Source organism: Halichoeres trimaculatus, unplaced genomic scaffold (assembly GCF_033239565.1).
Source record: "Halichoeres trimaculatus isolate MK-OKI-2021-1 unplaced genomic scaffold, fHalTri1.1 fHalTri1_scaffold_9, whole genome shotgun sequence".
NCBI classification, from domain to species: Eukaryota; Metazoa; Chordata; class Actinopteri; order Labriformes; family Labridae; genus Halichoeres; species Halichoeres trimaculatus.
Genome location: NW_027437188.1, coordinates 21,125,687 through 21,151,167, shown reverse-complemented (window position 1 = coordinate 21,151,167; position 25,481 = coordinate 21,125,687). Strand labels below are relative to the sequence as shown.

General features: G+C 46.9%; 15 non-coding genes across 15 annotated transcripts; all 15 read right to left on the bottom strand.

Moving 5' to 3' along the window:
- Positions 1-6,098: 6,098 nt before the first annotated feature.
- On the bottom strand, positions 6,099-6,171 carry trnaf-gaa (transfer RNA phenylalanine (anticodon GAA)). Its single transcript has one exon. It is a non-coding gene; the product is annotated as a tRNA-Phe (tRNA).
- Positions 6,172-7,608: 1,437 nt separating this feature from the next.
- On the bottom strand, positions 7,609-7,681 carry trnaf-gaa (transfer RNA phenylalanine (anticodon GAA)). The gene has a single exon. It is a non-coding gene; the product is annotated as a tRNA-Phe (tRNA).
- Positions 7,682-8,111: 430 nt separating this feature from the next.
- Positions 8,112-8,184, bottom strand: trnaf-gaa (transfer RNA phenylalanine (anticodon GAA)). Its single transcript has one exon. It is a non-coding gene; the product is annotated as a tRNA-Phe (tRNA).
- Positions 8,185-8,614: 430 nt separating this feature from the next.
- Positions 8,615-8,687, bottom strand: trnaf-gaa (transfer RNA phenylalanine (anticodon GAA)). Its single transcript has one exon. It is a non-coding gene; the product is annotated as a tRNA-Phe (tRNA).
- A 430-nt stretch (positions 8,688-9,117) lies between these two features.
- trnaf-gaa (transfer RNA phenylalanine (anticodon GAA)) lies at positions 9,118-9,190 on the bottom strand. The gene has a single exon. It is a non-coding gene; the product is annotated as a tRNA-Phe (tRNA).
- A 430-nt stretch (positions 9,191-9,620) lies between these two features.
- Positions 9,621-9,693, bottom strand: trnaf-gaa (transfer RNA phenylalanine (anticodon GAA)). The gene has a single exon. It is a non-coding gene; the product is annotated as a tRNA-Phe (tRNA).
- A 431-nt stretch (positions 9,694-10,124) lies between these two features.
- trnaf-gaa (transfer RNA phenylalanine (anticodon GAA)) lies at positions 10,125-10,197 on the bottom strand. The gene has a single exon. It is a non-coding gene; the product is annotated as a tRNA-Phe (tRNA).
- A 1,936-nt stretch (positions 10,198-12,133) lies between these two features.
- trnaf-gaa (transfer RNA phenylalanine (anticodon GAA)) lies at positions 12,134-12,206 on the bottom strand. The gene has a single exon. It is a non-coding gene; the product is annotated as a tRNA-Phe (tRNA).
- Positions 12,207-12,636: 430 nt separating this feature from the next.
- On the bottom strand, positions 12,637-12,709 carry trnaf-gaa (transfer RNA phenylalanine (anticodon GAA)). Its single transcript has one exon. It is a non-coding gene; the product is annotated as a tRNA-Phe (tRNA).
- Positions 12,710-13,139: 430 nt separating this feature from the next.
- On the bottom strand, positions 13,140-13,212 carry trnaf-gaa (transfer RNA phenylalanine (anticodon GAA)). Its single transcript has one exon. It is a non-coding gene; the product is annotated as a tRNA-Phe (tRNA).
- A 430-nt stretch (positions 13,213-13,642) lies between these two features.
- On the bottom strand, positions 13,643-13,715 carry trnaf-gaa (transfer RNA phenylalanine (anticodon GAA)). The gene has a single exon. It is a non-coding gene; the product is annotated as a tRNA-Phe (tRNA).
- Positions 13,716-14,145: 430 nt separating this feature from the next.
- trnaf-gaa (transfer RNA phenylalanine (anticodon GAA)) lies at positions 14,146-14,218 on the bottom strand. The gene has a single exon. It is a non-coding gene; the product is annotated as a tRNA-Phe (tRNA).
- A 431-nt stretch (positions 14,219-14,649) lies between these two features.
- trnaf-gaa (transfer RNA phenylalanine (anticodon GAA)) lies at positions 14,650-14,722 on the bottom strand. Its single transcript has one exon. It is a non-coding gene; the product is annotated as a tRNA-Phe (tRNA).
- Positions 14,723-17,668: 2,946 nt separating this feature from the next.
- Positions 17,669-17,741, bottom strand: trnaf-gaa (transfer RNA phenylalanine (anticodon GAA)). The gene has a single exon. It is a non-coding gene; the product is annotated as a tRNA-Phe (tRNA).
- Positions 17,742-18,672: 931 nt separating this feature from the next.
- Positions 18,673-18,745, bottom strand: trnaf-gaa (transfer RNA phenylalanine (anticodon GAA)). The gene has a single exon. It is a non-coding gene; the product is annotated as a tRNA-Phe (tRNA).
- Positions 18,746-25,481: the final 6,736 nt, after the last annotated feature.

Sequence of the window (25,481 nt, the reverse complement as noted above, 5' to 3'; positions counted from 1 at the left end):
CCACTGGCGCCGGTCCACACCTGACGAGCGTCTTAAGAAGCCGGCGCCTGATTGAAGATCCGCTGCAGCTGTGCCGGCTGCAGCCGCGGGAGAGAGGAACAGGGAGGGGAGGGGGAAGGAGAGGAGCGCTCCCAGAGCGCAGCAGATTCACCACAGTACCCCCCCCTCAACGGACGCCTCCTGGCGTCCTACCAGGCTTCCCAGGGTTGGCACGGTAAAAATCATCAACCAGAGAATTGTCCAAGATCAACTTACGGGAAATCCAGGACCTCTCCTCCGGACCATAGCCCTCCCAGTCCACCAGGAATTGGAATCCCCTCCCCCGGGGACGGACGTCCAGAATCCGAGAGACAGAGAAGGCCGGATGGTCATCGATGATCCGGGGGGGAGGGGGGGGGACGGCTGGAGGACTAAGGTCACTGGAGGAGACAGGCTTTATTAGTGACACATGGAAAGTGGGGTGAATCCGAAGGGAGGCAGGCAATTTCAACTTGACACAGGAGGGGTTGATGACCTTTACCACTGGGAAGGGTCCGATGAACCGTGGCGAGAGCTTACGTGCATCCGAGAGAAGGGGGAGGTCCCGGGTGGAAAGCCACACTCTTTGTCCTGGCTGATACATGGGAGCAGGAGAGCGATGCGCATCAGCCAGACGCTTATTCCGGTCAGCCGTTCTGAGGAGCGCCGCCCGCGCCTCCCGCCAGATGGTCCTGATACGACGGTGGTGCTCCCTCACCGACGGCACGGCCACAGTCTGTTCCTGCTCTGGAAACACAGGGGGCTGGAAACCGTTACAGACCATGAAGGGGGACATACCTGTGGCCGAGCTGGTGAGGGAGTTGTGGGAGTATTCAATCCACGGCAGGCAGGTGCTCCAAGAGGCAGGATGCTGGGCCGCCACACACCGGAGCGCAGACTCGAGATTCTGGTTGGCCCGCCCTGTCTGGCCGTTGGTTTGAGGGTGGTATCCCGAGGAGAGACTGGCTGCTGCGCCCACCGAAGAGCAGAAATCCCTCCAAACCTGGGAGATGAACTGGGGTCCTCTGTCAGACACTATGTCAGCTGGGATACCGTGAAGCTTGAAGACGTGGAGGACAAGGAGGTTGGCAGTCTCTAGAGCAGTAGGGAGCTTGGGCAGGGGAATGTAATGAACCATCTTGGAAAATCTGTCAATAATGGTGAGTATAACTGTGTTACCTTCGGAGGGGGGCAGACCAGTGATGAAATCCAGGGCGATATGAGACCAGGGTCGACTAGGCACAGGGAGGGGGCGCAGCAAACCAGCAGGCGGGTGGTGAGAAGCCTTGCCTCTGGCACAGACAGAGCACGCAAGGACAAACTCCCGTGTGTCCTTGCTCATGTTGGGCCACCAGAAACGCTGCTGTAGAAACTCGAGAGTGCGGGTCACTCCGGGGTGGCAGGCCAGCCTCGAGGAGTGTCCCCACTGGAGGACTTTGGCACGGGCGGACTCGGGAACAAACTGCCGATCCTTGGGTCCTGTCCCTGGATCCGGTTGGGCCTTGAGGGCTCTTTTAACCTCCTGTTCGATCTCCCACTGAGCTGCTCCCACGAAACAGGAGGAGGGAAGGATGAAATCCGGGTCCTCTGAATCCATAGAGGGGGAATGAAGGCGAGAGAGCGCGTCAGGTTTGGTGTTCTTGGAGCCAGGTCGGTAGGAAAGGGTGAACTCAAACCTGCTCAAAAAAAGGGACCACCGAGCTTGTCTGGGGTTGAGTCTCTTGGCTGAGCGAAGGTAAGAAAGATTTTTGTGGTCCGTCCATATGATGAAGGGGACGGCAGTCCCCTCCAGCCAGTGCCTCCACTCCTGCAGAGCCCATACCACAGCCAGCAACTCTCTGTTACCCACGTCGTAATTGCGCTCTGCTGGAGAGAGGCGTCGGGAAAAGAAGGCACAGGGATGAATCCTTTGGGTGGATGAATCCCGTTGGGAGAGCACAGCTCCTGCTCCTGTGTCCGAAGCATCCACCTCCACAATGAACTGGAGAGAAGGGTCAGGATGGCGGAGGATGGGTGCGCTGGTGAACAGCGCCTTCAGCTGGTTGAAGGCTGTCTCAGCCTCAGGGGTCCACAGGAAGGGAGAGGAGGTAGAGGTTAAACGGGTGAGCGGGCTAGCCACCAGGCTAAAATTGCGGATGAACCTCCGGTAGAAGTTAGCGAATCCCAGAAAACGCTGTAACTCCTTACGAGTGGAGGGAGGGGGCCACTCGGCAACCGCTTGGATCTTAGCCGGGTCCGCTTGAAGTTTACCCTGGGCGATGATGTAGCCAAGGAAGTGCACAGAGGAAACGTGAAACTCGCACTTCTCTGGTTTGACGAAGAGCCTGTTCTCAAGGAGACGCTGGAGGACAGAACGGACATGCTGCTTGTGTTCCTGAAGATCTCGGGAGAAGATCAGTATATCATCCAGATAGACAAAGACAAAGCGGTTCAGCATGTCACGCAGAACATCATTCATCAGGGTCTGGAAGACAGCGGGGGCGTTGGTGAGGCCAAATGGCATTACTTGGTATTCGTAATGTCCCAGAGGCGTGTTAAACGCTGTCTTCCATTCATCTCCCTCCCGGATGCGGATCAGATGGTAGGCGTTGCGTAGATCCAGTTTAGAGAAGACCCGCGCCTCACACAGAGGCTCAAACGAGGGGTCGATAAGGGGTAGTGGGGTCTTATCCTTGATGGTTATGTCGTTGAGCCCCCGGAAGTCAATGCAGGGTCGCAGGGTTGAATCCTTCTTCTTGACAAAGAAGAATCCAGCTCCGAGAGGGGAAGAGGAGGGTCGGATGAATCCAGAGGCCAACGAGTCCTTGATATACGCCTCCATGGCGTGTTTCTCGGGGCGAGAGAGATTGTACAGTCTACAGGAAGGTAGAGGTGAACCAGGGAGAAGGTTGATCGCACAGTCATACCGGCGGTGAGGTGGCAAAGACAGGGCACGGTCCTTACTGAAGACAGGCGCGAGATCGTGGTACTCGGGAGGAACAGCAGACAGGTCCGGAGGTGGAGAGGAAGACGGAGGAGCTCTGGTAGCAGGGACGGCAGATTGGAGGCAGTTAGCATGGCAGGAAGCGCTCCAGCCTGTTATGGATAAGGTAGACCAGTCTATGGAGGGGTTATGCAGTTTCAGCCAGGGGTAACCGAGGATCAGAGGAGTAGTGGGGGATTGGATAATGAAAGGCTGAAAAGTCTCTCTATGGTTCCCAGAGATGATGAGGGTGAAGGGCTCGGATTGGTGAGTCACTGTGGCGAGGAGACGGCCATCCAGGGCGGTGACCCTCTTGGGCTCGGAAAGGGGAACTCGGGACAACCTGAGCTGTTGAACCAGCCCCTCATGGATGAAGCTGTCATCCGCACCAGAGTCAATAAGAGCCTGAAGAGAAGAGGACTCCTGTCCCCACAGGATCTGAGCAGGTACCAACATGCGAGGAATGGAGCTGGAAGGGGTAGAGATCTGGCTCACCGTGATCCCCTCTCTCAGCGGTGAGCCTCCCCTTTTACTGATGAAGGACAGGAGGCGATGTAGTGGCCAGCCTCGCCACAGTAAATACACAAATTGTTGTTCATGCGCCTCCTGCGCTCCTGTGGATGAAGGCGGGCTCTGCCCAGCTGCATGGGTTCTTCCGGGGGCTGGGGATTAGGTGACCTGACCGTGGAGGCTGAGGACGGGATCTCTGGGGCTGCAGGCTCACCTAGAAGGGCTGGTCTTCGAGGTCTAGCACCCCGCTCTCTAACCCTCTCTCTTAGTCTATTATCAATCCTGATGGCGAGCGAAATTAAATCCTCCAGGGAGACTGGTTCATCCCTGGTAGCCAACTCATCTTTTAACTGATCAGATAAACCCTTAGCAAAAACCCCCATCAGGGCTGACTCGTCCCACCCACACTCACTGGCTAGAATACGGAATTCTATGGAGTAGTCAGCAACAGAATGAGAACCCTGAGTTAACGCTAGGAGTCTCCTGGTAGCCTCCCTCCCCCTAACCGGGTGATCAAATACCCTCTTTAACTCAGAGGAAAAACTTGAAAAAGAAGAAAGCACAGGTGAAGAACTGTGCCAAAGGGCAGTAGCCCATTTAGCGGCCCGGCCGCGAAGTAAATTAATCACATACGCTACTTTAGCTTTATCACTGGGGTAGCTGGAGGGTTGCAAATCAAAAACAAGAGAGCAATTTAACAAAAACTGAGCACAAGCTCCTAAATCACCTGCAAAAGGCTCGGGAGAGGGAACATAAGGCTCTCTAACAGTGCCAGAGGGTTGGGGGGCAGGCTGCACAAGACTGCTGTCAGCAGAGGGCACTCTAACCTCACTGGAGGAAGCCTGCGGGGTGAGCTGGTTGATCTGGAGGTGCAGGCCCTGTAGTGTCTCCAAAATCCCCTGTAGCATCTTGTCGTGCCTTCCAAGCAGCATGCCTTGGTGGGTGAGGGCTTCCTTAAACTCCTCTGGAGAGGTTGGATCCATACTTCTTGGCCAGTGGATTCTGTTACAGTTCTGGGCAGAACTAGCAAGGTACTCGCTGGACCCAAAAGCGAGGCGGAGGCAAGGAAGCAGTTTTAAGAGTTTTTATTGCACAGAGGGAGTAAATGAGAATGAGAGTCCGGTTTGTAGCAGCTCTCTCCTGAGAGCGCTGGGCACAGAGAGTTGTGGCTGTGGAAGGTGGCAAGGGCTGTAGCAGTAGCTCGAGGGAGGCACTAGGACAAAGCAGCAAAAGACAGGATCAGCAAAAACTCACAGAAAAAGATACACAACAATGTGAGGTCAGTATACTCAACACGAAGGAGACCAAACTACCACGAAGCAAGACGGAATCCACTGGCGCCGGTCCACACCTGACGAGCGTCTTAAGAAGCCGGCGCCTGATTGAAGATCCGCTGCAGCTGTGCCGGCTGCAGCCGCGGGAGAGAGGAACAGGGAGGGGAGGGGGAAGGAGAGGAGCGCTCCCAGAGCGCAGCAGATTCACCACAAACATACCATAAACGTTATATCAGGCTTTGCACTAACAGCGTCTTTGCGCCTTTTTGTCCGCGCAAAATAAAACGAATATACTTATCTAATAAATTGTGACTGAAAAGTGCGCCGTACGGGCACACATGTATGTAATTATGACATACATTACACTTTCTGACCATTTTATATCTTGCTGCGTCTTTTTTTCTGCCATCGACAGCTTTTCAAGTGTTAATGTACTTGTTTATCCTACTAGCGCTAGTATACGCGCGCGAGTATAAAAGTACTAAACTTCACTCAACAACAACATATCCCGCATTGTACACAAAAAGAGAACTTAGCTCTTACATTTCTATCAACAAATGAACAAGAGTTTAGAAATTAGTGGAGCATCAACATACCTTGAACGCTCTCCGCCGCTACTTTTCGCCGTTCTGTCGGAGCGCACTTGGTCTTTGACAGATATAGCTCCCGCCCCCCGCTCGCTCCGATTAGCCGGCTAGGAAAGATGGAGAGCGAGCCGTAATTGGTCGACGCGTCGAAAGATGGTTTTCGCTCCGTGATTGGTCGGCGAAAGATGGATACGGCCCGTTGATTGGTTGTAGAAAGATGGATTTGCTCTTGTGATTGGCAGACGAAAGATGGATCTGGCGCTGTGATTGGAGTCGAAGATACAGTCGAGCGGCTGTCGGGTACCGCGATTTCGGCTCCTTCTGTGAGCACAGATACCTGTGAGATACCTCATGGACATGTGTGCCTCCTTTCACACTGTGATAGTTGAAAGAGGACAAGCTTGGTGAGGTTGAAAAAGATTTCACAAGGGAGGATTGCAATAGACTTTGGACTGAATACAATACCCATGGTGGAAACATTGTCTTCAAGCAAAGCCAAAAGTTCATACAAGGGGCCCTTCAATGACCATGGGACCCTGAAATGGACTGGTCAGTACCAAGAACAGAAAACTCTTTCTGACATCATGGGCAACCAAAAATGGACTTCAATGTGCCTTGCCTCAGGAGAGTCTGGCTAAAAATTGGACTCAAAGTGCCTACCTTTTTTTCAAGCTTTAAAGGTTTTCTGATCACTTGGCACACTGAGCTTACACAGGGAAACACAAATGTGTGCAGGCATGGCTTGTCTGCCGAAACCCGGGATTGAACCAGGGACCTTTAGATCTTCAGTCTAACGCTCTCCCAACTGAGCTATTTCGGCTCCTTCTGTGAGCACAGATACATGTGAAATACCTCATGGACATGTGTGCCTCCTTTCACACTGTGATAGTTGAAAGAGGACAAGCTTGGTGAGGTTGAAAAAGATTTCACAAGGGAGGATTGCAATAGACTTTGGACTGAATACAATACCCATGGTGGAAACATTGCCTTCAAGCAAAGCCCAAAGTTCATACAAGGCCCTTTCAATGACCATAAGACCCTGAAATAGACTGGTAGGAACCAAGAACACAAAATGCTTTCTGACATCATGGGCAACCAAAAATGGACTTCAATGTGCCTGGTCTAAGGAGAGTCTGGCTAAAAATTGGACTCAAAGTGCCTACCTTTTTTTCAAGCTTCAAAGGTTTTCTGATCACTTGGCACACTGAGCTAACACAAGGAAACACAAATGTGTGCAGGCATGGCTTGCCTGCCAAAACCCAGGATTGAACCAGGGACCTTTAGATCTTCAGTCTCACGCTCTCCCAACTTAGCTATTTCGGCTCCTTCTGTGAGCACAGATACATGTGAAATACCTCATGGACATGTGTGCCTCCTTTCACACTGTGATAGTTGAAAGAGGACAAGCTTGGTGAGGTTGAAAAAGATTTCACAAGGGAGGACTGCAATAGACTTTGGACTGAATACAATACCCATGGTGGAAACATTGTCTTCAAGCAAAGCCAAAAGTTCATACAAGGGGCCCTTCAATGACCATGGGACCCTGAAATGGACTGGTCAGTACCAAGAACAGAAAACTCTTTCTGACATCATGGGCAACCAAAAATGGACTTCAATGTGCCTTGCCTCAGGAGAGTCTGGCTAAAAATTGGACTCAAAGTGCCTACCTTTTTTTCAAGCTTCAAAGGTTTTCTGATCACTTGGCACACTGAGCTAACACAGGGAAACACAAATGTGTGCAGGCATGGCTTGTCTGCCGAAACCCGGGATTGAACAAGGGACCTTTAGATCTTCAGTCTAACGCTCTCCCAAATGAGCTATTTCGGCTCTTTCTGTGAGCACAGATACATGTGAAATACCTCATGGACATGTGTGCCTCCTTTCACACTGTGATAGTTGAAAGAGGACAAGCTTGGTGAGGTTGAAAAAGATTTCACAAGGGAGGATTGCAATAGACTTTGGACTGAATACAATACCCATGATGGAAACATTGTCTTCAAGCAAAGCCCAAAGTTCATACAAGGCCCTTTCAATGACCATAAGACCCTGAAATAGACTGGTAGGAACCAAGAACACAAAATGCTTTCTGACATCATGGGCAACCAAAAATGGACTTCAATGTGCCTGGCCTAAGGAGAGTCTGGCTAAAAATTGGACTCAAAGTGCCTACCTTTATTTCAAGCTTCAAAGGTTTTCTGATCACTTGGCACACTGAGCTAACACAGGGAAACACAAATGTGTGCAGGCATGGCTTGCCTGCCGAAACCCGGGATTGAACAAGGGACCTTTAGATCTTCAGTCTAACGCTCTCCCAACTGAGCTATTTCGGCTCCTTCTGTGAGCACAGATACATGTGAAATACCTCATGGACATGTGTGCCTCCTTTCACACTGTGATAGTTGAAAGAGGACAAGCTTGGTGAGGTTGAAAAAGATTTCACAGAGGAGGATTGCAATAGACTTTGGACTGAATACAATACCCATGATGGAAACATTGTCTTCAAGCAAAGCCCAAAGTTCATACAAGGCCCTTTCAATGACCATAAGACCCTGAAATAGACTGGTAGGAACCAAGAACACAAAATGCTTTCTGACATCATGGGCAACCAAAAATGGACTTCAATGTGCCTGGTCTAAGGAGAGTCTGGCTAAAAATTGGACTCAAAGTGCCTACCTTTTTTTCAAGCTTCAAAGGTTTTCTGACCACTTGGCACACTGAGCTAACACAGGGAAACACAAATGTGTGCAGGCATGGCTTTTCTGCCGAAACCCGGGATTGAACCAGGGACCTTTAGATCTTCAGTCTAACGCTCTCCCAACTGAGCTATTTCGGCTCCTTCTGTGAGCACAGATACCTGTGAGATACCTCATGGACATGTGTGCCTCCTTTCACACTGTGATAGTTGAAAGAGGACAAGCTTGGTGAGGTTGAAAAAGATTTCACAAGGGAGGATTGCAATAGACTTTGGACTGAATACAATACCCATGGTGGAAACATTGTCTTCAAGCAAAGCCAAAAGTTCATACAAGGGGCCCTTCAATGACCATGGGACCCTGAAATGGACTGGTCAGTACCAAGAACAGAAAACTCTTTCTGACATCATGGGCCACCAAAAATGGACTTCAATGTGCCTGGCCTCAGGAGAGTCTGGCTGATAGTTGGACTCAAAGTGCCTAACTTTTTTTTCGAGCTTTAAAGGTTTTCTGATCACTTGGCACACTGAGATGACCCAGGGTAACACACATGTGCAGGCATGGCTTGTCTGCCGAAACCCGGGATTGAACCAGGGACCTCTAGATCTTCAGTCTAACGCTCTCCCAAATGAGCTATTTCGGCTCTTTCTGTGAGCACAGATACATGTGAAATACCTCATGGACATGTGTGCCTCCTTTCACACTGTGATAGTTGAAAGAGGACAAGCTTGGTGAGGTTGAAAAAGATTTCACAAGGGAGGATTGCAATAGACTTTGGACTGAATACAATACCCATGATGGAAACATTGTCTTCAAGCAAAGCCCAAAGTTCATACAAGGCCCTTTCAATGACCATAAGACCCTGAAATAGACTGGTAGGAACCAAGAACACAAAATGCTTTCTGACATCATGGGCAACCAAAAATGGACTTCAATGTGCCTGGCCTAAGGAGAGTCTGGCTAAAAATTGGACTCAAAGTGCCTACCTTTATTTCAAGCTTCAAAGGTTTTCTGATCACTTGGCACACTGAGCTAACACAGGGAAACACAAATGTGTGCAGGCATGGCTTGCCTGCCGAAACCCGGGATTGAACAAGGGACCTTTAGATCTTCAGTCTAACGCTCTCCCAACTGAGCTATTTCGGCTCCTTCTGTGAGCACAGATACATGTGAAATACCTCATGGACATGTGTGCCTCCTTTCACACTGTGATAGTTGAAAGAGGACAAGCTTGGTGAGGTTGAAAAAGATTTCACAGGGGAGGATTGCAATAGACTTTGGACTGAATACAATACCCATGATGGAAACATTGTCTTCAAGCAAAGCCCAAAGTTCATACAAGGCCCTTTCAATGACCATAAGACCCTGAAATAGACTGGTAGGAACCAAGAACACAAAATGCTTTCTGACATCATGGGCAACCAAAAATGGACTTCAATGTGCCTGGTCTAAGGAGAGTCTGGCTAAAAATTGGACTCAAAGTGCCTACCTTTTTTTCAAGCTTCAAAGGTTTTCTGACCACTTGGCACACTGAGCTAACACAGGGAAACACAAATGTGTGCAGGCATGGCTTGTCTGCCGAAACCCGGGATTGAACCAGGGACCTTTAGATCTTCAGTCTAACGCTCTCCCAACTGAGCTATTTCGGCTCCTTCTGTGAGCACAGATACCTGTGAGATACCTCATGGACATGTGTGCCTCCTTTCACACTGTGATAGTTGAAAGAGGACAAGCTTGGTGAGGTTGAAAAAGATTTCACAAGGGAGGATTGCAATAGACTTTGGACTGAATACAATACCCATGGTGGAAACATTGTCTTCAAGCAAAGCCAAAAGTTCATACAAGGGGCCCTTCAATGACCATGGGACCCTGAAATGGACTGGTCAGTACCAAGAACAGAAAACTCTTTCTGACATCATGGGCAACCAAAAATGGACTTCAATGTGCCTTGCCTCAGGAGAGTCTGGCCAAAAATTGGACTCAAAGTGCCTACCTTTTTTTCAAGCTTTAAAGGTTTTCTGATCACTTGGCACACTGAGCTTACACAGGGAAACACAAATGTGTGCAGGCATGGCTTGTCTGCCGAAACCCGGGATTGAACCAGGGACCTTTAGATCTTCAGTCTAACGCTCTCCCAACTGAGCTATTTCGGCTCCTTCTGTGAGCACAGATACATGTGAAATACCTCATGGACATGTGTGCCTCCTTTCACACTGTGATAGTTGAAAGAGGACAAGCTTGGTGAGGTTGAAAAAGATTTCACAAGGGAGGATTGCAATAGACTTTGGACTGAATACAATACCCATGGTGGAAACATTGCCTTCAAGCAAAGCCAAAAGTTCATACAAGGCCCTTTCAATGACCATAAGACCCTGAAATAGACTGGTAGGAACCAAGAACACAAAATGCTTTCTGACATCATGGGCAACCAAAAATGGACTTCAATGTGCCTGGCCTCAGGTGAGTCTGGCTGATAGTTGGACTCAAAATGCTAACTTCTTTTCGAGCTTTAAAGGTTTTCTGATCACTTGGCACACTGAAATGACCCAGGGTAACACACATGTGCAGGCATGGCTTGTCTGCCAAAACCCGGCATTGAACCAGGGACCTTTAGATCTTCAGTCTCACGCTCTCCCAACTTAGCTATTTCGGCTCTTTCTGTGAGCAGAGATACATGTGAAATACCTCATGGACATGTGTGCCTCCTTTCACACTGTGATAGTTGAAAGAGGACAAGCTTGGTGAGGTTGAAAAAGATTTCACAGGGGAGGATTGCAATAGACTTTGGACTGAAAACAATACCCATGATGGAAACATTGTCTTCAAGCAAAGCCCAAAGTTCATACAAGGCCCTTTCAATGACCATAAGACCCTGAAATAGACTGGTAGGAACCAAGAACACAAAATGCTTTCTGACATCATGGGCAACCAAAAATGGACTTCAATGTGCCTGGTCTAAGGAGAGTCTGGCTAAAAATTGGACTCAAAGTGCCTACCTTTTTTTCAAGCTTCAAAGGTTTTCTGATCACTTGGCACACTGAGCTAACACAAGGAAACACAAATGTGTGCAGGCATGGCTTGCCTGCCAAAACCCAGGATTGAACCAGGGACCTTTAGATCTTCAGTCTCACGCTCTACCAACTTAGCTATTTCGGCTCCTTCTGTGAGCACAGATACATGTGAAATACCTCATGGACATGTGTGCCTCCTTTCACACTGTGATAGTTGAAAGAGGACAAGCTTGGTGAGGTTGAAAAAGATTTCACAAGGGAGGATTGCAATAGACTTTGGACTGAATACAATACCCATGATGGAAACATTGTCTTCAAGCAAAGCCCAAAGTTCATACAAGGCCCTTTCAATGACCATAAGACCCTGAAATAGACTGGTCAGTACCAAGAACAGAAAACTCTTTCTGACATCATGGGCAACCAAAAATGGACTTCAATGTGCCTTGCCTCAGGAGAGTCTGGCTAAAAATTGGACTCAAAGTGCCTACCTTTTTTTCAAGCTTCAAAGGTTTTCTGATCACTTGGCACACTGAGCTAACACAGGGAAACACAAATGTGTGCAGGCATGGCTTGTCTGCCGAAACCCGGGATTGAACAAGGGACCTTTAGATCTTCAGTCTAACGCTCTCCCAAATGAGCTATTTCGGCTCTTTCTGTGAGCACAGATACATGTGAAATACCTCATGGACATGTGTGCCTCCTTTCACACTGTGATAGTTGAAAGAGGACAAGCTTGGTGAGGTTGAAAAAGATTTCACAAGGGAGGATTGCAATAGACTTTGGACTGAATACAATACCCATGATGGAAACATTGTCTTCAAGCAAAGCCCAAAGTTCATACAAGGCCCTTTCAATGACCATAAGACCCTGAAATAGACTGGTAGGAACCAAGAACACAAAATGCTTTCTGACATCATGGGCAACCAAAAATGGACTTCAATGTGCCTGGCCTAAGGAGAGTCTGGCTAAAAATTGGACTCAAAGTGCCTACCTTTATTTCAAGCTTCAAAGGTTTTCTGATCACTTGGCACACTGAGCTAACACAGGGAAACACAAATGTGTGCAGGCATGGCTTGCCTGCCGAAACCCGGGATTGAACAAGGGACCTTTAGATCTTCAGTCTAACGCTCTCCCAACTGAGCTATTTCGGCTCCTTCTGTGAGCACAGATACATGTGAAATACCTCATGGACATGTGTGCCTCCTTTCACACTGTGATAGTTGAAAGAGGACAAGCTTGGTGAGGTTGAAAAAGATTTCACAGGGGAGGATTGCAATAGACTTTGGACTGAATACAATACCCATGATGGAAACATTGTCTTCAAGCAAAGCCCAAAGTTCATACAAGGCCCTTTCAATGACCATAAGACCCTGAAATAGACTGGTAGGAACCAAGAACACAAAATGCTTTCTGACATCATGGGCAACCAAAAATGGACTTCAATGTGCCTGGTCTAAGGAGAGTCTGGCTAAAAATTGGACTCAAAGTGCCTACCTTTTTTTCAAGCTTCAAAGGTTTTCTGACCACTTGGCACACTGAGCTAACACAGGGAAACACAAATGTGTGCAGGCATGGCTTGTCTGCCGAAACCCGGGATTGAACCAGGGACCTTTAGATCTTCAGTCTAACGCTCTCCCAACTGAGCTATTTCGGCTCCTTCTGTGAGCACAGATACCTGTGAGATACCTCATGGACATGTGTGCCTCCTTTCACACTGTGATAGTTGAAAGAGGACAAGCTTGGTGAGGTTGAAAAAGATTTCACAAGGGAGGATTGCAATAGACTTTGGACTGAATACAATACCCATGGTGGAAACATTGTCTTCAAGCAAAGCCAAAAGTTCATACAAGGGGCCCTTCAATGACCATGGGACCCTGAAATGGACTGGTCAGTACCAAGAACAGAAAACTCTTTCTGACATCATGGGCAACCAAAAATGGACTTCAATGTGCCTGGCCTCAGGAGAGTCTGGCTGATAGTTGGACTCAAAGTGCCTAACTTTTTTTTCGAGCTTTAAAGGTTTTCTGATCACTTGGCACACTGAGATGACCCAGGGTAACACACATGTGCAGGCATGGCTTGTCTGCCGAAACCCGGGATTGAACCAGGGACCTTTAGATCTTCAGTCTAACGCTCTCCCAAATGAGCTATTTCGGCTCTTTCTGTGAGCACAGATACATGTGAAATACCTCATGGACATGTGTGCCTCCTTTCACACTGTGATAGTTGAAAGAGGACAAGCTTGGTGAGGTTGAAAAAGATTTCACAAGGGAGGATTGCAATAGACTTTGGACTGAATACAATACCCATGATGGAAACATTGTCTTCAAGCAAAGCCCAAAGTTCATACAAGGCCCTTTCAATGACCATAAGACCCTGAAATAGACTGGTAGGAACCAAGAACACAAAATGCTTTCTGACATCATGGGCAACCAAAAATGGACTTCAATGTGCCTGGCCTAAGGAGAGTCTGGCTAAAAATTGGACTCAAAGTGCCTACCTTTATTTCAAGCTTCAAAGGTTTTCTGATCACTTGGCACACTGAGCTAACACAGGGAAACACAAATGTGTGCAGGCATGGCTTGCCTGCCGAAACCCGGGATTGAACAAGGGACCTTTAGATCTTCAGTCTAACGCTCTCCCAACTGAGCTATTTCGGCTCCTTCTGTGAGCACAGATACATGTGAAATACCTCATGGACATGTGTGCCTCCTTTCACACTGTGATAGTTGAAAGAGGACAAGCTTGGTGAGGTTGAAAAAGATTTCACAGGGGAGGATTGCAATAGACTTTGGACTGAATACAATACCCATGATGGAAACATTGTCTTCAAGCAAAGCCCAAAGTTCATACAAGGCCCTTTCAATGACCATAAGACCCTGAAATAGACTGGTAGGAACCAAGAACACAAAATGCTTTCTGACATCATGGGCAACCAAAAATGGACTTCAATGTGCCTGGTCTAAGGAGAGTCTGGCTAAAAATTGGACTCAAAGTGCCTACCTTTTTTTCAAGCTTCAAAGGTTTTCTGACCACTTGGCACACTGAGCTAACACAGGGAAACACAAATGTGTGCAGGCATGGCTTGTCTGCCGAAACCCGGGATTGAACCAGGGACCTTTAGATCTTCAGTCTAACGCTCTCCCAACTGAGCTATTTCGGCTCCTTCTGTGAGCACAGATACCTGTGAGATACCTCATGGACATGTGTGCCTCCTTTCACACTGTGATAGTTGAAAGAGGACAAGCTTGGTGAGGTTGAAAAAGATTTCACAAGGGAGGATTGCAATAGACTTTGGACTGAATACAATACCCATGGTGGAAACATTGTCTTCAAGCAAAGCCAAAAGTTCATACAAGGGGCCCTTCAATGACCATGGGACCCTGAAATGGACTGGTCAGTACCAAGAACAGAAAACTCTTTCTGACATCATGGGCAACCAAAAATGGACTTCAATGTGCCTTGCCTCAGGAGAGTCTGGCCAAAAATTGGACTCAAAGTGCCTACCTTTTTTTCAAGCTTTAAAGGTTTTCTGATCACTTGGCACACTGAGCTTACACAGGGAAACACAAATGTGTGCAGGCATGGCTTGTCTGCCGAAACCCGGGATTGAACCAGGGACCTTTAGATCTTCAGTCTAACGCTCTCCCAACTGAGCTATTTCGGCTCCTTCTGTGAGCACAGATACATGTGAAATACCTCATGGACATGTGTGCCTCCTTTCACACTGTGATAGTTGAAAGAGGACAAGCTTGGTGAGGTTGAAAAAGATTTCACAAGGGAGGATTGCAATAGACTTTGGACTGAATACAATACCCATGGTGGAAACATTGCCTTCAAGCAAAGCCAAAAGTTCATACAAGGCCCTTTCAATGACCATAAGACCCTGAAATAGACTGGTAGGAACCAAGAACACAAAATGCTTTCTGACATCATGGGCAACCAAAAATGGACTTCAATGTGCCTGGCCTCAGGTGAGTCTGGCTGATAGTTGGACTCAAAGTGCCTACCTTTTTTTCAAGCTTTAAAGGTTTTCTGATCACTTGGCACACTGAAATGACCCAGGGTAACACACATGTGCAGGCATGGCTTGTCTGCCAAAACCCGGGATTGAACCAGGGACCTTTAGATCTTCAGTCTCACGCTCTCCCAAATGAGCTATTTCGGCTCTTTCTGTGAGCAGAGATACATGTGAAATACCTCATGGACATGTGTGCCTCCTTTCACACCGTGATAGTTGAAAGAGGACAAGCTTGGTGAGGTTGAAAAAGATTTCACAGGGGAGGATTGCAATAGACTTTGGACTGAAAACAATACCCATGATGGAAACATTGTCTTCAAGCAAAGCCCAAAGTTCATACAAGGCCGTTTCAATGACCATAAGACCCTGAAATAGACTGGTAGGAACCAAGAACACAAAATGCTTTCTGACATCATGGGCAACCAAAAATGGACTTCAATGTGCCTGGTCTAAGGAGAGTCTGGCTAAAAATTGGACTCAAAGTGCCTACCTTTTTTTCAAGCTTCAAAGGTTTTCTGATCACTTGGCACACTGAGCTAACACAAGGAAACACAAATGTGTGCAGGCATGGCTTGCCTGCCAAAACCCAGGATTGAACCAGGGACCTTTAGATCTTCAGTCTCACGCTCTCCCAACTTAGCTATTTCGGCTCCTTCTGTGAGCACAGATACATGTGAAATACCTCATGGACATGTGTGCCTCCTTTCACACTGTGATAGTTGAAAGAGGACAAGCTTGGTGAGGTTGAAAAAGATTTCACAAGGGAGGACTGCAATAGACTTTGGACTGAATACAATACCCATGGTGGAAACATTGCCTTCAAGCAAAGCCAAAAGTTCATACAAGGGGCCCTTCAATGACCATGGGACCCTGAAATGGACTGGTCAGTACCAAGAACAGAAAACTCTTTCTGACATCATGGGCAACCAAAAATGGACTTCAATGTGCCTTGCCTCAGGAGAGTCTGGCTAAAAATTGGACTCAAAGTGCCTACCTTTTTTTCAAGCTTCAAAGGTTTTCTGATCACTTGGCACACTGAGCTAACACAGGGAAACACAAATGTGTGCAGGCATGGCTTGTCTGCCGAAACCCGGGATTGAACAAGGGACCTTTAGATCTTCAGTCTAACGCTCTCCCAAATGAGCTATTTCGGCTCTTTCTGTGAGCACAGATACATGTGAAATACCTCATGGACATGTGTGCCTCCTTTCACACTGTGATAGTTGAAAGAGGACAAGCTTGGTGAGGTTGAAAAAGATTTCACAAGGGAGGATTGCAATAGACTTTGGACTGAATACAATACCCATGATGGAAACATTGTCTTCAAGCAAAGCCCAAAGTTCATACAAGGCCCTTTCAATGACCATAAGACCCTGAAATAGACTGGTAGGAACCAAGAACACAAAATGCTTTCTGACATCATGGGCAACCAAAAATGGACTTCAATGTGCCTGGCCTAAGGAGAGTCTGGCTTAAAATTGGACTCAAAGTGCCTACCTTTTTTTCAAGCTTCAAAGGTTTTCTGATCACTTGGCACACTGAGCTAACACAGGGAAACACAAATGTGTGCAGGCATGGCTTGTCTGCCAAATTCCGGGATTGAACCAGGGACCTTTAGATCTTCAGTCTAACGTTCTCCCAACTGAGCTATTTCGGCTCCTTCTGTGAGCACAGATACCTGTGAGATACCTCATGGACATGTGTGCCTCCTTTCACACTGTGATAGTTGAAAGAGGACAAGCTTGGTGAGGTTGAAAAAGATTGCACAAGTGAGGATTGCAATAGACTTTGGACTGAATACAATACCCATGGTGGAAACATTGCCTTCAAGCAAAGCCAAAAGTTCATACAAGGGGCCCTTCAATGACCATGGGACCCTGAAATGGACTGGTCAGTACCAAGAACAGAAAACTCTTTCTGACATCATGGGCAACCAAAAATGGACTTCAATGTGCCTGGCCTAAGGAGAGTCTGGCTAAATATTGGACTCAAAGTGCCTACCTTTTTTTCAAGCTTCAAAGGTTTTCTGATCACTTGGCACACAGAGCTAACACAGGGAAACACAAATGTGTGCAGGCATGGCTGGTCTGCTGAAACCCGGGATTGAACCAGGGACCTTTAGATCTTCAGTCTCACGCTCTCCCAACTGAGCTATTTCGGCTCCTTCTGTGAGCACAGATACATGTGAAATACCTCATGGACATGTGTGCCTCCTTTCTCACTGTGATAGTTGAAAGAGGACAAGCTTGGTGAGGTTGAAAAAGATTTCACAAGGGAGGATTGCAATAGACTTTGGACTGAATACAATACCCATGGTGGAAACATTGTCTTCAAGCAAAGCCAAAAGTTCATACAAGGGGCCCTTCAATGACCATGGGACCCTGAAATGGACTGGTCAGTACCAAGAACAGAAAACTCTTTCTGACATCATGGGCAACCAAAAATGGACTTCAATGTGCCTTGCCTCAGGAGAGTCTGGCTAAAAATTGGACTCAAAGTGCCTACCTTTTTTTCAAGCTTTAAAGGTTTTCTGATCACTTGGCACACTGAGCTTACACAGGGAAACACAAATGTGTGCAGGCATGGCTTGTCTGCCGAAACCCGGGATTGAACCAGGGACCTTTAGATCTTCAGTCTAACGCTCTCCCAACTGAGCTATTTCGGCTCCTTCTGTGAGCACAGATACATGTGAAATACCTCATGGACATGTGTGCCTCCTTTCACACTGTGATAGTTGAAAGAGGACAAGCTTGGTGAGGTTGAAAAAGATTTCACAAGGGAGGATTGCAATAGACTTTGGACTGAATACAATACCCATGGTGGAAACATTGCCTTCAAGCAAAGCCAAAAGTTCATACAAGGCCCTTTCAATGACCATAAGACCCTGAAATAGACTGGTAGGAACCAAGAACACAAAATGCTTTCTGACATCATGGGCAACCAAAAATGGACTTCAATGTGCCTGGCCTCAGGTGAGTCTGGCTGATAGTTGGACTCAAAGTGCCTAACTTCTTTTCGAGCTTTAAAGGTTTTCTGATCACTTGGCACACTGAAATGACCCAGGGTAACACACATGTGCAGGCATGGCTTGTCTGCCAAAACCCGGGATTGAACCAGGGACCTTTAGATCTTCAGTCTCACGCTCTCCCAAATGAGCTATTTCGGCTCTTTCTGTGAGCAGAGATACATGTGAAATACCTCATGGACATGTGTGCCTCCTTTCACACTGTGATAGTTGAAAGAGGACAAGCTTGGTGAGGTTGAAAAAGATTTCACAAGGGAGGATTGCAATAGACTTTGGACTGAAAACAATACCCATGATGGAAACATTGCCTTCAAGCAAAACCCAAAGTTCATACAAGGCCCTTTCAATGACCATAAGACCCTGAAATAGACTGGTAGGAACCAAGAACACAAAATGCTTTCTGACATCATGGGCAACCAAAAATGGACTTCAATGTGTCTGGTCTAAGGAGAGTCTGGCTAAAAATTGGACTCAAAGTGCCTACCTTTTTTTCGAGCTTCAAAGGTTTTCTGATCACTTGGCACACTGAGCTAACACAAGGAAACACAAATGTGTGCAGGCATGGCTTGCCTGCCAAAACCCAGGATTGAACCAGGGACCTTTAGATCTTCAGTCTAAAGCTCTCCCAACTGAGCTATTTCGGCTCCTTCTGTGAGCACAGATACCTGTGAGATACCTCATGGACATGTGTGCCTCCTTTCACGCTGTGATAGTTGAAAGAGGACAGGCTTGGTGAGGTTGAAAAAGATTTCACAAGGGAGGATTGCAATAGACTTTGGACTGAATACAATACCCATGGTGGAAACATTGCCTTCAAGCAAAGCCAAAAGTTCATACAAGGGGCCCTTCAATGACCATGGGACCCTGAAATGGACTGGTCAGTACCAAGAACAGAAAACTCTTTCTGACATCATGGGCAACCAAAAATGGACTTCAATGTGCCTTGCCTCAGGAGAGTCTGGCTAAAAATTGGACTCAAAGTGCCTACCTTTTTTTCAAGCTTCGCAGGTTTTCTGATCATTTGGCACACTGAGCTAACACAGGGAAACACAAATGTGTGCAGGCATGGCTTGTCTGCCGAAACCCGGGATTGAACCAGGGACCTTTAGATCTTCAGTCTAACGCTCTCCCAACTGAGCTAAAGCTGGGGAACATTTGTCCGTATAGTGGGGGGAAGAAGGGGAGAAAGGGGGAAGAAAAAGGAAGAAAAAAATGGAGAAAAAAGGGACAGATCAGGGTTCGAATCCAACCATGGGCAAAACGGAATTTTGTTGATTGTGTTCTCTAAAGTTCATTTACCCTCCCTCAAACATTAAATGTCCGATCCCATCCTTTTATGCATGAAAATGTCCTGGAATTAGTGCAAAAATTGGCAATTTTTATTGTAGAGCAAGTTTTGCATTTAATGCATTCAGTAATTAAATTATAGTACATTATGGCAGTATTTATGGCACTTTACACAATAGATGATGTGTTATATGTGGATGTATTGTAGAAGTTCTTTGAAGGATGTAGTCAGTGATTAAAGGTTGTAATTCATAGTAAGTGATAGAAACGTTTGTGTGTGTGTGTACCTTTCCCTTGGAATTTTAATTCACTGCACATTTTTCTACACAGGCACGCGCACACACACACACACACACAAACACATACATACCACACAAATACCATAAACACAGGAGGAAACAAATAAGCAGTTTACTTCATCCATCCATCCATTTTCTTAACTGCTTATCCTGTCCAGGGTCCCGGGTGGCTGGAGCCTATCCCAGCTGTCACTGGGCGAGAGGCAGGGTACAACCTGGACTGGTCGCCAGCCAACCGCAGGGCTGACCAGTTTACTTCACAAACCTTCAAAAACTTCTTCAAAAGTCTGTATTTTTCAGTTTGGATTCTTCAGAATTGAAATTCAATAAACCTGTGGACTCTCTTTGCTGACTTTGATTCTTCATTTGATTCAACAATTTTTAATGATTAGACTTAAACTGGAGAAGTTTTAAGTCTACCAGCCAGATATGGCGGGTCCTTGGCCTTTAAGACTAGCTCCAACTTCAGCCTCCAGAAAAGACATGACAGTATGATTACTGAAGTTGTATTTCTTTGCACGGTGTTACACAAGGCCCTTTTCTTTGCCACAACTAAGAAACTGGGATGATATGCTGACACATTAATGTAATAAATGACACCGTAAGACTGTGTTGGAGGTTTTGGAACATTTTTCTTTTAAATCAAATCAGATTACTGAGAATAAATAAAAGGAAACATGAAAAGAAAGCGGGAAAATTTCAGAAAATGTTCTTCAAAAGGCACACAAATGACAAATAACTCAAAAACAACAAAGAAAAGTGAAATCCAAACAGAAACAACAAAGACACAAATTATAAAAATGGTCCCTCAAAGTGCTAGAACTCTGCACTTTTATTTTTAAGGGTGGGTTTTGACAGTGATGTGGTTTTTCTTACAACTTGAAACTGTTGAGGTCATGAGACTGTAAGAACTTGATTTAACTTTCACACAAAACACAGAGAACAAATCCGATAATTAAAACATTGCAAGGTAGAAATGATTGAACAGAACAAACAAATATCAATAATTTACAGTGTAAATGTACTCTAAAATAACGAACTAACATTCTTTGATTTTCAAACAAACAAAATTTACATCTTTAACTATTTACAAGCCACCTATAACTACACAACTATTTACAAAAACTTAATGTTTAAGCTTTTCTCAAAAGCTGCCCTCTGCATCGCCTCAAGCCATTCGTCTTTCGATAAAGTTTCTGCTTTCGGGCAATAAATTGTACCTTTATACTGACTGTGGCCAGTTTCTGCAGTACGAAAGGCACCACACTTCTTACAAACATTTGATGTTGCAGTGCGTGTGTATTTTCTCTTTTGAGAGGATTGATGAGGGGCGTCAGTTAAGGGGGTGGATGTCCCAGGAACAGGGCAGGGAGCGAACAGTGGCACAACAGGTTGAAGCTGGGCGGAGGGAAACAGCTGCCGTTGTGCAGCTATGGGCCTTGGTTGGATGGGCCTGGGCTGTGGTTCTGGGCCTTGCTGGACTGAGGTGGCTGGAGGCTGGGTAAAGGCAGCCAGAGGATGGAGGGAAGGGGCTAGAGCCTGGACAGTAGTGGCTGAAGGCTGAACAATGGTGGCTGAAGGCTGGACTGTGGTGGCTGAAGGCTGGACTGTGGTGGCTGAAGGCTGGACTGTGGTGGCTGAAGGCTGGACGGTGGTGGCTGGAGCCCGCCTGATTTTGCTTCTGGCCTGCCCAGCTGTATTAGGTGGCATCACATATGCATGCAGCTGATGGGGATGGTGATGCTGAATGGGAAACAGGGGCTGTGGTCTGGCAGGCAGTAAAGGTACTGCTGCCAGTGGCCGTGCTTCAGGCAGCTGCACATCTTTCAAAAGGACCTCAACCTCTTGACCTTTCATCCGTTTATTAAACCACTGAGTCAGGGTGGTCTGGTTTACTTCAACGGGTTGAAGAGTGGTCTGCTCCATCACTACTCCGTTGCAGAGCAGCAGTTGCCTGATCCTCCTGTAGTCCTGCAGAATAAGGGACCATCTTGACAGGCTTTTCTCCTCCTTCTTTTTTGGGCTCCTATGGATGTTACAAAGCCTGACAAAAATGGTCTCAATAAGCCTGCAGCAGTCTGGCCACTGTGCAGGGGAGCCTTTTGAGCCAAGGACACACCTCTTTGTGCTCTCCACTCCAGGGGTGAAATCAGACCGCTGTTTGGAGTGTCTGAAGCGCCCAGTCAACAGCCTGTCCTGGTGTCGAGCTGCATACACCACTCGCTGCTTATCAAAATCGGTGAGATTTTGCCACAGACTGACAATGGTGTGGGCCTGCTGATTGGTCAGAGTGAGACCTGTTTGATGACGGAGCTCCACCAGGTACTCAGCTAGAGCATCCACTCTGTCCATGCCAGGGAGGCTGTTTGCATCCACAGCTTGGAAAGGAGCAGGTGGCTGTGGAGGCGCTGGAAGGGAGACGGAGGCGAAAGGTAGAGTTGGTACTGGGGGGTTCAGTTCTGGCAGGAGGGGGGGTGTTAATGGAGGATGAACAGGAGCTGGAGAAGGGGCAGAGGGCAAAAGAGGGACTGGAGCTGGAGAAGAGACAGGAGCAGGAGAGGGGACGTGAGCTGGTGGAGAGAGGTGTGCTTGAGGAGCAGCTGGAGGAGAGACAGCAGCTGGAGGAGGGACAGCAGCTGGAGGAGAGACAGCAGCTGGAGGAGGGACAGCAGCTGGAGGAGAGACAGCAGCTGGAGGAGGGACAGCAGCTGGAGGAGGGACAGCAGCTGGAGGAGGGACCACAGCTGGAGGAGGGACCACAGCTGGAGGAAGGACATGAGCTGGTGGAGGGACAGGAGCTGGTGGAGAGACAAGAGCTGGAGGATTGAGTTCTGCTGGTGGCTGGGAGAGTGCTTCAGGGGGCACGCTGCTTGTCATCCAAGAAGTGCTGGGGGTAGAAGAGATACTGGATGGCTGAACCTCTTCGCAGTTCACTAGATCTGCCACAGTAGCTTCTTCTCCCAAATCCTCAATAAATCCTTCATCCTCTGCTCCTTGCTCTTCCACATCCAGGTCCTCCAGCTGCTCGGAGGTCTCCAAACAACTGCTCTGCATGTTTTGCAGAGGCTCGTCGTTTTGCTTCAGCAAATACTGCACACCAATCAGCTCCCCTGAGAAAGTATTGAAAGAAAAACCGGAAAGTTAACATAAGACCAACATGCACACACACACACACATATATAAACACAAACACAAGATATTTTAATGCAGTTATCACAAAACTCTCACCTGTGTATTTAGCAGGTGGCACAAAGGTAGGAACCAGTTTCCTGCCAAACACTTGCTCATACTGGCTGTTGACGCAATGAACCAACTCTCCTGTATAACTGTGCAGCGGAGATGGTTCGGTTGCAACAGCAGCAGCAGCACGGTTCTGGTTCCAGCGATGCAAACCCTCCACGAGGTAGATCTGAAAGTTCACAGCGTTGGCGCTGTTCCCTAAAGGAAAGACAAGAAAAAAGCCGCAATATGAGATTTTATTGTTGAGCTAAGTTTTATATGCAGTCTCCCTAGTGATCAAAAATTAAACTTTTAAATGGGAGGAGAGAGTTGACAATGCAGTTTGATACAAGAACAAACAACAAATCGTCAAAGCTCAGTATATTATTTTTTTGCTATAGTGTTGCAAGTATGATGTGTGCGCATTTAATGACCAAGAGTACTAAGAGGCCTTTCATCAATTCATTGTGTTATTCAGGCCAGTGACCAGGAGATGGCACCAATGAAAATGTGACAAATGACAAAATACCATTGAGGGCGTGCAAATCATCGCTGTAATAATTTGTATGATTAGTAACATAATTTTATTAAGATAGGAACATTAACTCATAAACACTATAAAACATGAACACAAACCTGGAATGAATCGTGCCAGGTGGCAATGGAAGGATTCCAGGGATGTGGAGCCCCTTGCACAGCGGTAGGTTTTGAGCTGGACACCTCCCTTCATGATGGTTCCAGTCTCAGTGTAAAGTGACACACCTGGGGGGTCCTGAATGCATGCCACATGCCGCTTCTGGGTTCTCCAGATGTGCTGCATCCTTTCGCTGTTAAAAAGGGGAACACCGAGTGCATCCTTGCCTTTGTCACTCATGAGCTCCCAGAGAAGCTGATCAAGGAGGAGAATTGTTTTTGCTTCTCCTCTGGTCCTCCTCCTACAGTGCAAGGCCAGCTCTTCCTTGGTTATGTGACGGTCCAGCTCCCTCTCAGAAAGTGCAGGCCAGTTCTGCTGCTTGAGCTGCTCCTTCTTGGCCCTTCGCAGCAGAGCCACATCCTCTGCATCCCACTCAAAAATGCATGCTGACATGCGGGCCATAAAAGTGGGATATAGCTGATGGGCGTCTGTGGTACAGCCTACAGCCAGCCGTCGCATGAAGTGCCAGATATCCAGGCGGACAGTGAGATCTGGCCACCCACTGAAGCGCATCTTCAGTTTTGTTTCCCCGACTTCTTTGCAGCAGCCACAGTCCACATACAGAGCAATGGGGGGAACCACACCTGCCTTCTGATACCTCTGTACCAAGCCTGCAGCCATCTGATCCAATCCAGGACCTTCATTTGCAGTCAGGACACTGATGAGGACCTGGCCTACCTCATTCCCGACTGATGTCAGCCATTGTGCTGTGCCTTTAGCAGGCCCTGACAGCTTCTTAGTGATCTGAAAATAAAAATAAATATGTAGACAGAGTTATTAGGATATTGTATAGGTACAGAATTATCTGAATCATGTATAATTTCATGATCTGAATCATGGACAATTTCTAAACATGTTAAAGGATGTAATGAATCATATGTGCTGAAAACGTGTTATTCTAGTCTAAAGGAGGAAGAGTAAAAAACTGTTTGAAAAAAAACCTCAACTTCAATTAAGAATGCAGTTATCCAGAGATCAGTTCAAACCTTTTTGGTCGAGTCCAATTTCAAAATGGATCCATAAGTGCTTGTTATATGAGCGTTGATATCCTCAAGCCTGTTGAGGATATCGTGGCTGTAAACAGTCAGGATCCATTTGAAGCTGGGGATAACTTCTGGCTGTGGAGGCTCCTGGAACTTGGGCGGCAACAGGCTAGGGTTTGACTGAAAGGCGATGCACTCAGAGGTGTATCTCCCAACACGCTGTAGCCACTCCTAAAATCACATTAACAAGAAGATACACCTTAACTGATACCCAAGTGGGAAAAATTCTAAAGAAACTAAAACACAGTGATGCTTTTTAAGTGACAGTGATGTTTCTTAAAAGCAGAAGAGTCAGCAGGTCTTTTGGACAAGTATAACTGAGAAATGGTATCGCTTTAATGGGGATAAAGGGATAAATGATAATATTTCATATTTTGCTGGTACATATCTAGAATCAAGAGTAAATAAACAAGTGTTAAGGTATATTTATCAGTCCAGCAGAGCAATGGCTGAGAGGCAGAGCTGAGTGTTTAAAGTGAATTAGCCACTGTAGAGAAAGAGGTCGGTGTATGTGTTTGTGTGGCATTATAGTCCATGGTTTATATTGCTCTTGTGAAATTTACAATTTACCTCGCTGTGGTTTTCCTTCAGCTGGCTGACAATGCGTGCAGGACCATTCCCAAGGGTTCTTTCTCGCAAGAGTCGAATGACACGTATGTCACAGGCATACCTACAAAAGAGTATTCAAATATATTACTTAAAAGAAAAAAAGGAGGAGGAACAATTCAGTGTATTGTATAACTTACTTGCGAGTAAGGATAACCCTGAACTCTGATCGGTGAGCCAGGTCCAGTTGCTGGAGGATGTTCTGTCCAGTAAACACATAGCTACTTCTGCA